At 39.0% G+C, this 12,803-nt stretch overlaps 1 protein-coding gene across 4 annotated transcripts in view; it reads left to right on the top strand.

The window, feature by feature from the left end:
- Window positions 1-12,803, top strand: part of shisa7b (shisa family member 7) — a 38,141-nt gene that overhangs the window by 1,900 nt on the left and 23,438 nt on the right. The gene's annotated exons all lie outside the window — the stretch shown is intronic.

The raw sequence follows: 12,803 nt of genomic DNA, 5'->3' as shown, positions 1-12,803 counted from the left end.
CAGTGATATGAAACAGAAAAAGGCAGCAAATCCGCACAAAACAGACTGAAACCAATTAACACTTTTCACTTTGTCCTGATGGATGACTTAATCGGTTTTTGGGGTTGTTAAGGATTGATAACCTCAGATTTATTGAACTCATCATCAAACATTAATGCAGGATTTCTACGTGCATTTCTCTAAATCTAAAAAGCAGCTCTTTCACCACCAACATTTAACATGAACACGCGGGTGAGAAATCCTCTCCAAAAGGGGAAGAGGGGCCACTCGGTCCTCCCACAGTAGCTTCTATACGCCAGACTGCAGTGCAGCCACAGGATGTGCTGCGTTTGAGTGAGGGGCATCGCTGCGATTATAGATGTGTGTAACTCTACAGCTGTACGATCACACTTTCAAGCTGTTTGTGTTTCTGTGAACGCCTACCTTTGAGTGAAATGAACAGGTTCACGCCCACTCTCTGGGGGCTGTAGTAAAGCATTGTGGGGAAAAACAGGGAATCACTGACTGAAGTGGAAGAAGGTACAAGTTGAGGACAAAGGCGTTGCACATCACAGGTGGATTGTATCAGATGGGGGTTGTTCCCCATCAAGGGATCCTACACTGGTGTTTATTTTGGGTGAAATGTACCTCCTTTAGGTGTCTTTAAAGGCGGTGTAGTCGAATATCTAAAGTAAAGCTCCATTGTTGCATGATTGGTGACTCCACTTATGGTTGCCGGGCCCCATTCCCGATGTGGTGGAGGAGGTGTATCGTCTGCAGCTCGGCCATCCATCATGGTTGTTTTATGAGTCAGCGGTGATTAATCTGATCGGTGGTGGTCAGGCTTTCAGTGCACCCTAGAGAACGAGCTTCAAACGGGCTGTGTACGTAGACAAACGGCCACAACGGCCGCCCGGATGTTGTGGGGTTTTACCGGCAGCTTGAGAGACTCAGGTGCTCACGTCATCACCGGGGACGTGGGTACAAACTGACAATATTCGAACAAAAAACAAACAACCTTGAGGAACTGAAACATTTGTGTTTATATTGTACAGTGACTCCTCTTCCTGGAACTCCCCCACTGCATTGTTGATGTGAGGGGAATGTAATGTGTCTTTTTACAGGGGCGGACAAAGCCAGATCCAACAGCTGTGAGTCTTTAAGAGGATGCTCTCTTAAAAGTACATTATTTAAAGAGTGACATGATAGGCATTCAATAACTATATCTTTAACCCATTTGTCATCTAGTGGACATATTTTATTGGTGGTTTTTCCATGGTGCCATGGCTGACCTGTTTGTTACCATGTCAGCTGGGAATATGGACAATTATACTGGAGCAAATTCAGAGCCTGCATGGCTGGACAGCAAGCTATTTAGAGTCAACCACATGTCTTATGCATAGACAAAGTAGAACATAGATTTTCACTGCCTGGAATTGAAGTAACTCTATTAATTACAAATGACGCTCCTGCTGAATGGAAATTAGCCGTTTATATAGAAATATATCCCACAGCTTTAGAATATGTGGATGTATATTGTTTAGGAAGACAAAATGTCTCCATTATAATAAATAAGGGCGTCTATGATTACTGATACTTTGGTACCAAGTCGTTGTCAAAATTCTGAAATGTGTCTATACCGTCATTCCTGAGCCATGGCGCCTCATGGGGAGGAAAATTTGTCAAACTGAGATGTTCTCCTGGCTTCGCACCCTGTTTTTCCCTGATCATTCTACTGTGTGAAAATCAAATCAGTTGTGAAATCAGAAGCAGAAATAGTTCAAATGAGATGTTAGTCATGCCTGCCTAAATAAAAGTAACACCTACTGTTATTGGAGCATAGTTCAATCAAGGTAAATCTCTTTTCAGTAGGAATGAGAATTGGGAAAAGATCAATTATAACATTATTATTATGGTTCAAATGCTTTCCTGTTAAATGTAGTTTTATGAAACAACAAAAAACCCAGAAAATAAATAGTCTTTCACAGCAAGTATTGTTGTGAAATATTTATTTATTTTATTAACAAGATATCAATTTGGCATGTAGAATCATGAAATGTATTGGTATCAGCTAGTACATTTCTACTAAAGGGGTGGACAGTCAACCTCATTTATCAGATTACTTACTTAAACATATCAAACGATTAATTTTCCGTCTTTATAATCACTAGCCAAGTATTATTAAACTGGCCAGAGGTATAGATGTTGAGTCGTACCAATACAATCAGCTTAAGATATCTATCAAGCTACTTATTGTGCTCATAAAGTCCAACACTAAAAGCACACACTTAAACCCAAAGGACCACATGAGCTTCATTCTGTCGTATCCTTCTGAGAAGTATTCTACACCATATGAAGCCTCCATGAAGCTTTGCATGTATTAGTTATTTATATAAGTCATACTTCTTCATTTTTATACGTAGTCTTTAAAAAACGTATTGACATGTTTTTGGGTTAGGGGAAATGAGAAGATATATAGTGAGAATATAGCCTAGCTTTAGTACACATTGGTCCATCAGCAGGCCATTAAAGTCATGTTATAATATTATATTTCAATGCGATAATGTACTTTTATTTGTTTAATATCATTTACTGTCAGGTTATTTGATCTATAAGCACTTTACAGCAACATTGTGATAAAAACATAATCCAGGGGACAGGGGGTGGGGGTTATCCATGATGGACAACAGCCTGTTCAGTGTCCTCCTCTCCACCACAGCTTCAAAGGGGTCCAGCTTGATTCCGATGACAGACCCAGCTTTCCTGATCAGTTTATTGATCCTGCTGGTGTCACCGGCTCTTATGCCCCCCCCCCCCCCCCCCCCAGCAGACCGCAGCAAAGAAGAGTGCACTGGCCACAACAGACTAGAAGATCTCCAGCATCTTGCTGCACACGTGGAAGGATCTCTGCTTCCTCAGAAAATAGTCTGCTCATCCCCTTCTTGTGCACAGCGTCAGTGTTGATCCTCCAGTTCAGCCCATTGTCTAAGTGCACTCCCAGGTACATGTAGTCCTCCACAACAGCCACATCCTCTCCCAGAATGTATTTGTTTATTTATTTGTTGCTATATCGTGCCTCCAATTTTTTTCTCTATAGTTGTGATATTGGAAGAAATGTAGGACTTTAACAAATAAATAAGACTAATAAAATGTGTCTAATAAATAGCCTCAATCAACTTAAAAGCCACAACAACATGTATAACCAGGAATTCAGCCAACCAATGATAGTAAAACACAGACCATTACTCCAACATCTGGAGTAAGTCTTATATATTTATTAATAAGCAAACAAATGAGAAGACAGATAGGACTTTGTATGCCCTTATTAATTTATTAATGCAATATTGGGACATTTACTTTTTTAAGTTGCATAACCGATTACATTTGTTGGTTTATCGTAGATTTCTACCTTGTTAAAATGATTTAGGGTAGTGTATGACTTGTTAAACGTTTTTCTATTTTTCTTCAACACAGTGTCACAATGATGCTAGATTTAATTAGAACTTACATTTAAAAGCATTTAGTGGCAAACACAAGCAGTGTTAAATCCAATATCAATAGTAGCCTGCAGTAATACTTGTAGTAATAGCTCATTTAATCCAATGCTAACACACTCACACACGGTGTTACTCCTAAATGATATCCATGTCTGTCTGGTATAATCCAACAACTTCTCTGTCATTTCCTTTTCCTGGGAAGACTCTTGGCAGAAGGGGCTGTTTTCACAAACATTGTTTGTTGACTTGTTTCGACTATTCTGCTTGCCAGTGTCACTGTCACAGCAGAACGGCCACCAAGTGCCTCTGATCAAACCCAAAGTATTTACCCAGCGTTAGTCATCGCTCTAAGGCCTGGAGTTGTGAACGAGTGGCGCGTCGAGGGCTGAAAAAGCTGGACCAACACCTCTCGTTTGGCTGTGAGCGAGGTGCAGCTCTGTTAGCCCCCCCCCCCCCCCCCCCCCCTCTCCAGGCCAGATTAACCACCTTCCACATCCCACTGCTGCACATACATAACAGCAGAATAATTAGGTTTTATTTAGGCCTTCTCCAGCTGTCACCATAAGAAAAATTACACCGTTGTTTCCGTGGGAAGCCGAATAATTATCGCTTAGATCAGATTGACTAATTATACAGTTAATAATCTTTGAAAGAAATATTCAGAGTTTCTTCGCTGGCGGACCAACAGCAAATACATCTGTGTGATGTCTCACAATTGTTGTCGTCACAGTGGCTGTAACTATCGCTTCACAGTTATGATGAGAGCATACGGTGTAATAAACTGAGTGCATGAATCAATCAATAACAACATTTACATATCGCTTGCATAGATTCAATTCTTCATTATTGATATTTACACACCTTTATTCCTCATCGGTGCATAACATCATTTTACTTTTATTTTTAACATGTTTGCAAATTATTTCTGCCCGTTTGGGTCATATACTGATTTAGATTGTATTGCAGTTTAACATTGTCACTGTAACAAGAGTATTTCAGGTTTCAGGTGTGGAAGTATTCCCATTTCTTGGAGAAACTCACGCTTTCCTAGTCTTTGTGAGGTTGTGTATTGTTGCCAGTACTCCTATGTACCTTTTTTTAATATCTGCTTTTAGTAAAATCACAACCAACCATGTCCTATTTATTCGTATTTTTGTTGCGTTGGAGGAAGAGTCAGAATGAAGAAATGGCAATAAATGATGAACTGACTAAATACTTAAACACATCATATTGATTTGACTTTCCAGATGTAATATTTATCCTGTAAAAGTAGTTTGGCTTTGAGAAACCCCTGATGAAGTCATTTTAGAAAGTGTTTTCTGTTTTCCAGCAGAGTTTAACAGAAGATTATGTAGTTGTGTTATTGAAATGGCACTTACAGTAAGACCCATTAAGGTATTGAAAGACAGGTTATCCCAGCCTCTACTGTTTTGGTTTGGACAAGTCCTGTAAAAAATTCTCTCTTAGTGTTTGTTTCCTTCTCCTAAGCTCCTCGGGTCACATTAAATACTGTCAGTTAGTCCCTCGATGTTAGATAATGTTTTTTTAATAGTGTCTGTCTTCTAGAACTGGGACAGATTGGGAGATGTAAAAATAAGCCAGTTGGACAAGAGAGAAGGGAATTCATTAAACTTACCAAACTTTCCCACGTTGCTATGCTCGTTGCTACGTTACAGGTTTAATAATGCAAATAGAAGAATCTGAAGTTTTGTTCATGGGTACCATGATGTAACAACTGTTTCTTTTTGTCGAGGGCGTTCTAGTCATGAGTTTAAGTACACTCGAAGGAATCACATCACACTGTGGAGATGCCTTTGGAAGAATGAGTCATAATCTTCAGGGCTTTTAGTCGGGTGTTCCCAAACTCAAGGACTCCCCAAATCGATCCAAAGCTTTAAAATGATCCAATATAAATGTAGATGATTGTGACCGTCATTCCACAGGTCTTTTGCAAGGCGGTTTTTCCCTTGAATATCTTCAACGTGAACATCACAATGAACCAGCTGATGTATTTGATATACTGTATTCCTTACAAATCCACAACAGCATTTGTAGTACAGTAAACAAAACATTGTACTTCTTTATTGCCAATTTTCTGTTGATCAAGAAATCAATGAATTAGACATTAGTAATAGAATATCTTATTAAACTCAAGTGCATGTTACGTACTTTAGTAAAAGATCTGTTTGGGTTTAACTTATTGAAAGGATTTGTAGACTCGACATGTTCATCTTTCTGTAAGTAATGTACACTACATAATATCCCGTGTACAGTATACTTACATTTTTACAACAAATAATATTAATCATCCTTATACATCTCACTTTCTACTTTCATGGCACTCAGGGTCACATCAGAACCAGCAGCAAAAAGAGAAAAATAAATAAGATCAATGATGAGTTAAAATCGGTGTAAATTAAGATGCATTTAGAGATGCAGTGAAAGTCAATGATGGATTCATTAGTAATAAGGGAAAGACAAACAGGTGCTGCAGCACAGGCAGTATAAGTCGAAGAAAGAGCTTTTTGAACATTAAAGCATGGAGACATGTCACAGTAGGGACATAGAATACTGAACCTGAGAATGAGCAGAATGTCCTCTTTTAAAACAACGTCTTATGAGCTTCTTGCTTTGGTCACAACAGTTGCTCTGTAATGAAGTTCATATCGCTTACTCGTAGTCTATATTGAGAACCTTTACTTGCATCATTAATCAGGAAAGGATAGTGGTTGATTTAGCATTGTTTCATTATTGTGGGTTTCGTTCAGTCTTAAATCTTATTTTAAAATATAAAAATCACCCTAAACCCACTGAATGACAGACTTTAGTGTGACCTTTTTGTATTTGATCATATGTAATATGTTAAGTTCAACTCTGTCATGATGCTTCAAGCCACCAAACACCGGATTACTCAACTGGCTGAAAGAAATCGTTACGACATTATGTATTGTGGTTCTGATGAGAGGTAATGGAAGCTCGGGCCTCCCATAATACTCCTCACTCCACACTATCATCTGAAAACTAGGCTGCATTAATGGATTATGTATTTTCAAACCATTTTTATATCTGGACCACCATGCATCAGTGTGTCAGCCGGGGGTAAACAGGGCAGTGCGTTGACCTTTTATGGTCAGGGTTCACAGCAGCTTGCCGCAGACCATATTAGAATACAGAGCCATACTGTTGCTGCATGCCCTTATGCACTGGCACATTTCCCAGCATGCTTCAGAGACGGAGGGAGGGAATACAGATGAGAAGGGTTGAGAATGGGGGCTAAGAAAAGAGAGGAGATTCATATTAAAACACAACACAGACGATGTTCAAATGTTCGCCAGCTACTTGGATTGACTGACAATGACAAAACAAAAAACAACGGAAACAAACGTCTTATATTTAATGCTTTATCTCTTGTCAATGCAGTGCCGATAGAGAGCCTTAAGCCCACGCACTGCCACAGAGGGAGGGAGGGGGGAGCAATAGTGTGCATGTGTAATTGGGGGGGGGGGGGGGAATGCTGCATTCTGTTGGGGGGCTTCATCCTGCAAGGGAGAGCCAGACAGGCTTGTAGCAGTATCAATACACAACATGAAATGACACGTATGCATAATCAGGCTTTAGATAATCAATCTTAGACACGCTTTTAGGGCTGCAGCTAACGATTGTTGTTCAGTATGGATAACCTTGTCACTATAATTTTTGGTTGATGCATGTTTCCTGTAGAAAATATATCTACTGGTTGAACAACAGTCCAAATACATGACATTTAGATTTATTGAAAAGGGAAAAGTAGCATTTGAGACCCTGGAAGCACCAGATGTTTGCTAATTAGATGATTTTCTCAAATTGTTCTAATTATATCCTCTTATTTAAAACAACTTTAGAAGCTTATTTTTTGTCCTAATAATGATCAAATAGCGACATAAGTTTGCGAAATGATACAGTGATATGATAATATCTTTGCAGGACTTTCAAAGATAGTTTAATATTATAAATATTATCTCCTAGCCACAACATATACTGTAAACATGAAAAAAGATTGACTTGGAATCCTCTGATGGTGACCCTGAAGTGGCCTTACGGAGATTCAAGGTGTGTTTCTTTCCTTTCTTTGTCGGTAGGTGTGCATGACATCATATTTCCATTATCTCTACGGCACCCTGAAGCGGCACAAAGATCTAAAGGCTCGTTCTCCTACAGAAAGCGTTCAAACATATCCAGTCGCTCTGTAACCCGGGGTTATCTGCTTCATGTGCGCTTCCTGGACTATAGGTCATCAGGTTCCTCATGAATGATGCTCAATATGGCAGCGAGTGGACAGACTGGCATCACGTCTCAGGATGTTTGAATCACTCTGAAGCATTACTCATATCATGCATTTAGGTTTTCTAACACGCGGCGCTTTAAATAACCCAAGTAGAATATTCTTTGGGATCACTGCAGTTCCTATGAACTAAGATTCAGTGTGTGCTGATAATGGACAGCCGTGTCACATACATTTGTGAAAAAATAAACAAACGACCCACTCTCTACACGCAAACTAGTTGAAAATGTATATTAGGAAACATGTCTCAGTGGAACAATTACTCAGATAATGGCAGTCGGAAGTAAGTAAAGTCATCAAATAGCAGGTGGAGTAAAAAGTTAAATATTTTATGTAGCATAAAAGGAAAATACTCAAGTGTCAAGGCTATAGGGAAGCACAAGTATTACATTTTCTTTCCAAACCGCGAAGGCAATATTTGTGTTGCAGAGAAGTCCTGGACTACAAATGGTGTTGTACTGACTTAAAAACAAATGATTAGTTTGTTACAGTTCTTTAAAATCCACACCCTGATCTTATGAATTTATTTTTCCAATGATATTTTGAATAACCTTTCTAAAATGGTGATTTCCAATAGCACAATTGAAATGTCAGTCGAAGTAATCGCAATGAGTTCATCAGTACGTATGGTGATGTTCAGCTGCATTGTACTCCTTGTGTATCCGGCACGTCGTATACTGTAGTGTGCCGTAGTATTGTGCAGAAAGTGTCAGCAGGCAGGCAGCAGCAGGCACATGGGCAGCAAGTCAAATCCATACATGTGTGAAGCAGTCGCAGCGAGACACACAGGCCGGGCTCAGCAGGACACGGCACAGCAGAGCACACAGGCATGTCAACCAGAAACAATGCACACGTATAGAGTAGGCCTGCACAATGAGTCCTGGTTCCTTCCAAATCACAGCATGGAGGAGTGCATTATTCAAATGGCAGGAAGCACAATGGTTGTTAAAGGCTAAATATGTGTTCAAATGGAAGAAGTATTGTAGCGTTGCATAGATAAGCTCTGCCTACAAACCCTTAGACTTAATCAAATACAGCGTCTGGTTCAGATCCTCTTTAAAATCATGCCATGGTGGTTATCTTTCTCAATCATGATCAGTTTATTTTCACAAAGTGTGCAACCCTAATATAGGAGACAGGCAAGACTTTAATGATGAAGTTATAATAAAGGTCTTAATTATTTCTTAGTGTGTGGGCTTTCAATTATATATTATTATTGTTATTATATATTTGTTATCTTTACATCATATTGCAATTTTGGAAAACAGGAAACGTAAGAAACGTTCTGAGGCGTAAATATAGGCTGTTTGTTCATGTCTTTTTATATTGGGTTTGACCCACATGCCCAGCCAGGAATATCCTCTAATGACAGTCATAATAAAAGAAAAACACCATTACTTTGGCTTCCTGTAGCACAGTGTTGTCATAGTGTTACCTCATTGTGTGCTCCAGAATAAAAGAAACGGGCAATAAAACTGTCCAACACTCACCCTCACTTCCTGTTTAGGAAGAGGAATGCACTAATCATTTAATATAGTAATCTCAAGTTTACTATGTATCTATTTCTCTCTATCAATCTAATTATCTGGAGTTTTTATTAGCTCTGTGTATTTGTGTAAGGGGGGCTGCTCGATTATGGCAAAAATGATAACCTTGATTATTTCCGTCAATAATTGATATCACGATTATTAAAAACATCCATTTATTGAAAAGAAAAATGTGAAAAGTATGTTTTTAACAGTTGATTACCCTGAACTTTAAATATAATTCAACTGAAGAACCAATACAAATAAAAATGTACATTAAAAATGAATAAATAATCGTTTTGTTTAGATTATGTTGTTTTCATAATCGTTGCAATCCAAAATCGTAATTGCGATTAAATTACGATTTAATTGAGCAGCCCTCGTTTGTATTTGCTGTTCAATTTGTGTTGAATCATTAGAGAGCAGCACTACATTTATTAATGTAAGTGTGTTTTCTAATCACCCAGCCCATGTCTTAAACCTTTTCTTTCTTTCTTTCTTTCTTTATTTCGAACAGATTAAAAAATAACAAATAAAAAAAATAACAAAATGTGAAAAACAGAATACCGCATTGTTAAAATACAGTATCCATCCACATTCATGGTAATATCTGTATTCAACAAAAAAACAAAAAAAGTCTTCATATTAATAATAATAAATCATATGTGTCCGAAAGGGAGTAGGAGGAAGCAAATGTTTATTAATTCCCACCCCTTACTTTATCAATGATTGTCCTTTAAAATCACTATGCAAGTTATTCCTACATACATTTACATTTATACATACATATACAATAATTTCTCATCTTCAATCACTTTTCTTCATTCTCATAGTTTTTAAAAAAATTGTTATACTCATACTTCTCAGAGTTGTTCTGACCTTGAGTTGTTTAAAAAGTAGATTTCCTCTCAAATGATACCCACCCTTTCTGTCTACGAACAATGTTTTTAATTTCCTGGGTAGTAGATTATGTCTTGCTCTGTACATGATTTTTGCCTTTTTAAATTTAACCAGATCAATGAACTTCAATATGTGTGACTTCAAGAATAATGCGTTAGTGTGTTCCAGATATCCAACATTATTGATTACTCTTATAGCCCTTTTATGTAATGTGCATAACGGCTGCAGGTTGGTTTTGTACGCGTTTCCCCAAATCTCCGCACAGTAAATCAGATATGGCAATATTAGTATGTTATATAGAGAATACAATGAGTTAGTCCAGAATGTATCTGGCTTTCCCCAATATTGCGATAGTTTTAGCCAGTTTTGCTTTTACATGAGTGATATGAGGTTTCCAGCTGATGTTGTGGTCTAAAACCACACCAAGGAACTTCATTTCATATACTCTTTCTATGTTTGCTATCTAGTATTAATTGCACCTGTGGATTTGTTTTATGTTTTCCAAATAACATAATCTTTGTTTTGCTTATATTTAATGATAATTTGTTTGTGTCAAACCAATGTGAGTACCGGGTTTATTATGTTTATTTCATATATTGGATGAATCCAATCTTTGCGTTTGAAAGCCGGTGGAAGTTCAGCTGTTTGTCAGTGGGGGGGTCGAGACACGTCGATGTGAAGCCAGGCTGTCAGGGGCAGCAGAGGGGACGGGGCTATTTAGGTTGCTGTGATTCAGGAAATAGTCCTGTCTACTCCTGGACCCCGGAATCAGAACATCCTGTTCTCATATATGTGTCTCGTGCACTCACACTCATCATGTTCCTGCTTCTGAAGGGAAAGCTCTCTCAGTAATTCACCACTTTTAGCTTTTCTCTACCTTTGTCATTTTTCAGGATGTGCCTCTGATGTCTTGTTGCGTGTTTTGTCTTTGATGCTTCTGTCAGTGACGGCGCTGTTGCTCCAGGGACTGATCTCTCTTTCTGTTTGCTTTGAGGGATCCAGCTTAGATTATTGCAGGTCACTGTTGGACCAATATTTCAGATGTTCATGATAATCATGTGAAAGGGATGGGACTTAACAGGATTGTATTTAAATACAAAACCCTCATAGGTATACTTTAGTGCCTTTTCTTTAAAAGTTTAAAGTTTATTTTGATTATGGAATGATTATCCCATACCTAATCATGTCTGAGAAACCTAACATTACCTTAAATATTACCCCTCAAAAAAATTTTGTTTGTACTAGATGTATTGTTGAAACAGTTTTATAATTGAATGTGCTGATTTAGTTGATTGATAATGTCAACCTTTATCCGTCCCAGGCTACCTAAATGCAAATAAGTATTACATGTGTGCGACCATACCCCACACAAATGAACATGCTTCCTCTGCTTCCTTGTCTGCTTCATGTTTGATACTGTGGTATGACAGAAGGATGCTAACCTTTTCATACACAGCACCTAGGAAACATTAATTCCAGGGTTGAAGGATTTTTTCCTGACAGTGTCATGCCCGTCCACTCCCATCACTGACGCTGCAGGCCTCTCTCACTCACACACGCACGCATGCATCTGCGTCTCTTTCCTCGGTCCTTCTGTCAGATGAGTCCATATGGCAGCTGTCATGTCGCCTGCTCTCTTTTCATCAAAGTCAGATGATGTTTTATATATTTGTGTGTGTGTGTGTGTGTGTGTGTGTGTGTGTGTGTGTGTGTGTGTGTGTGTGTGTGTGTGTGTGTGTGTGTGTGTGTGTGTGTGTGTGTGTGTGTGTGTGTGTGTGTGTGTGTGTGTGTGTGTGTGTGTGTGTGTGTGTGTGTGTGTGTGTGTGTGTGTGTGTGTGTGTGTGTGTGTGTGTGTGTGTGTGTGTGTGTGTGTGTGTGTGTGTGTGTGTGTGTGTGTGTGTGTGTGTGTGTGTGTGTGTGTGTGTGTGTGTGTGTGTGTGTGTGTGTGTGTGTGTGTGTGTGTGTGTGTGGGGCACAGGAAGTGAGCCAGCTAAATGCCTGGGCAACATTCAACTGTTTTCCTTCTTCACCTGTCTGGTTTCTGTAGAGAAGAACACGTTGAATCAGTGTTGTGCAGGATTTCTGGGTAATATGCTCTGCGGCAAACCCACATTCATGATATTTAAAACATTTGCTAAGCACATATTAACACGACTTTGTGATGTTTGAAGCGTCAGCGTAATCGCCAGTTTAAAGTAGGGGTAAAAAGCTAGCCTCATGGTCAAGGGAGGCGTCTGGTGCAGTGGGTTGTGCGTTGGTGTTGGGATCAGGGTTCAAACCCCACTGCAGTCAGCATGTCGTTGTGTCCCTGGGCAAGAAACTTCACCCCAAATTGCTCCTGTGGGGATTGTCCACAGTATTGAGTATGTGAGTCGCTTTGGATAAAAGCGTCTAACAAGTGACATGTAATGTAATGGTCGCATGGCTGCACATCACCTAAGCTAAAGGCGCTCTTGTGTTGGCGTGATGACATTGTGTTGTCTCTTATTGTCACTAGTTAGGAACCCCTGTTTTTAAGACACATGGAAGGACTTGTTTCTGCACAACTCTATAAAACAACAGACATTATACTAATGAGTA

Source organism: Notothenia rossii (genome assembly GCF_949606895.1).
Source record: "Notothenia rossii genome assembly, chromosome: 10".
Taxonomy (NCBI): domain Eukaryota; kingdom Metazoa; phylum Chordata; class Actinopteri; order Perciformes; family Nototheniidae; genus Notothenia; species Notothenia rossii.
Note: the sequence above shows the minus strand (reverse complement) of the source record. Positions and strands in the feature narration are given on the sequence as shown.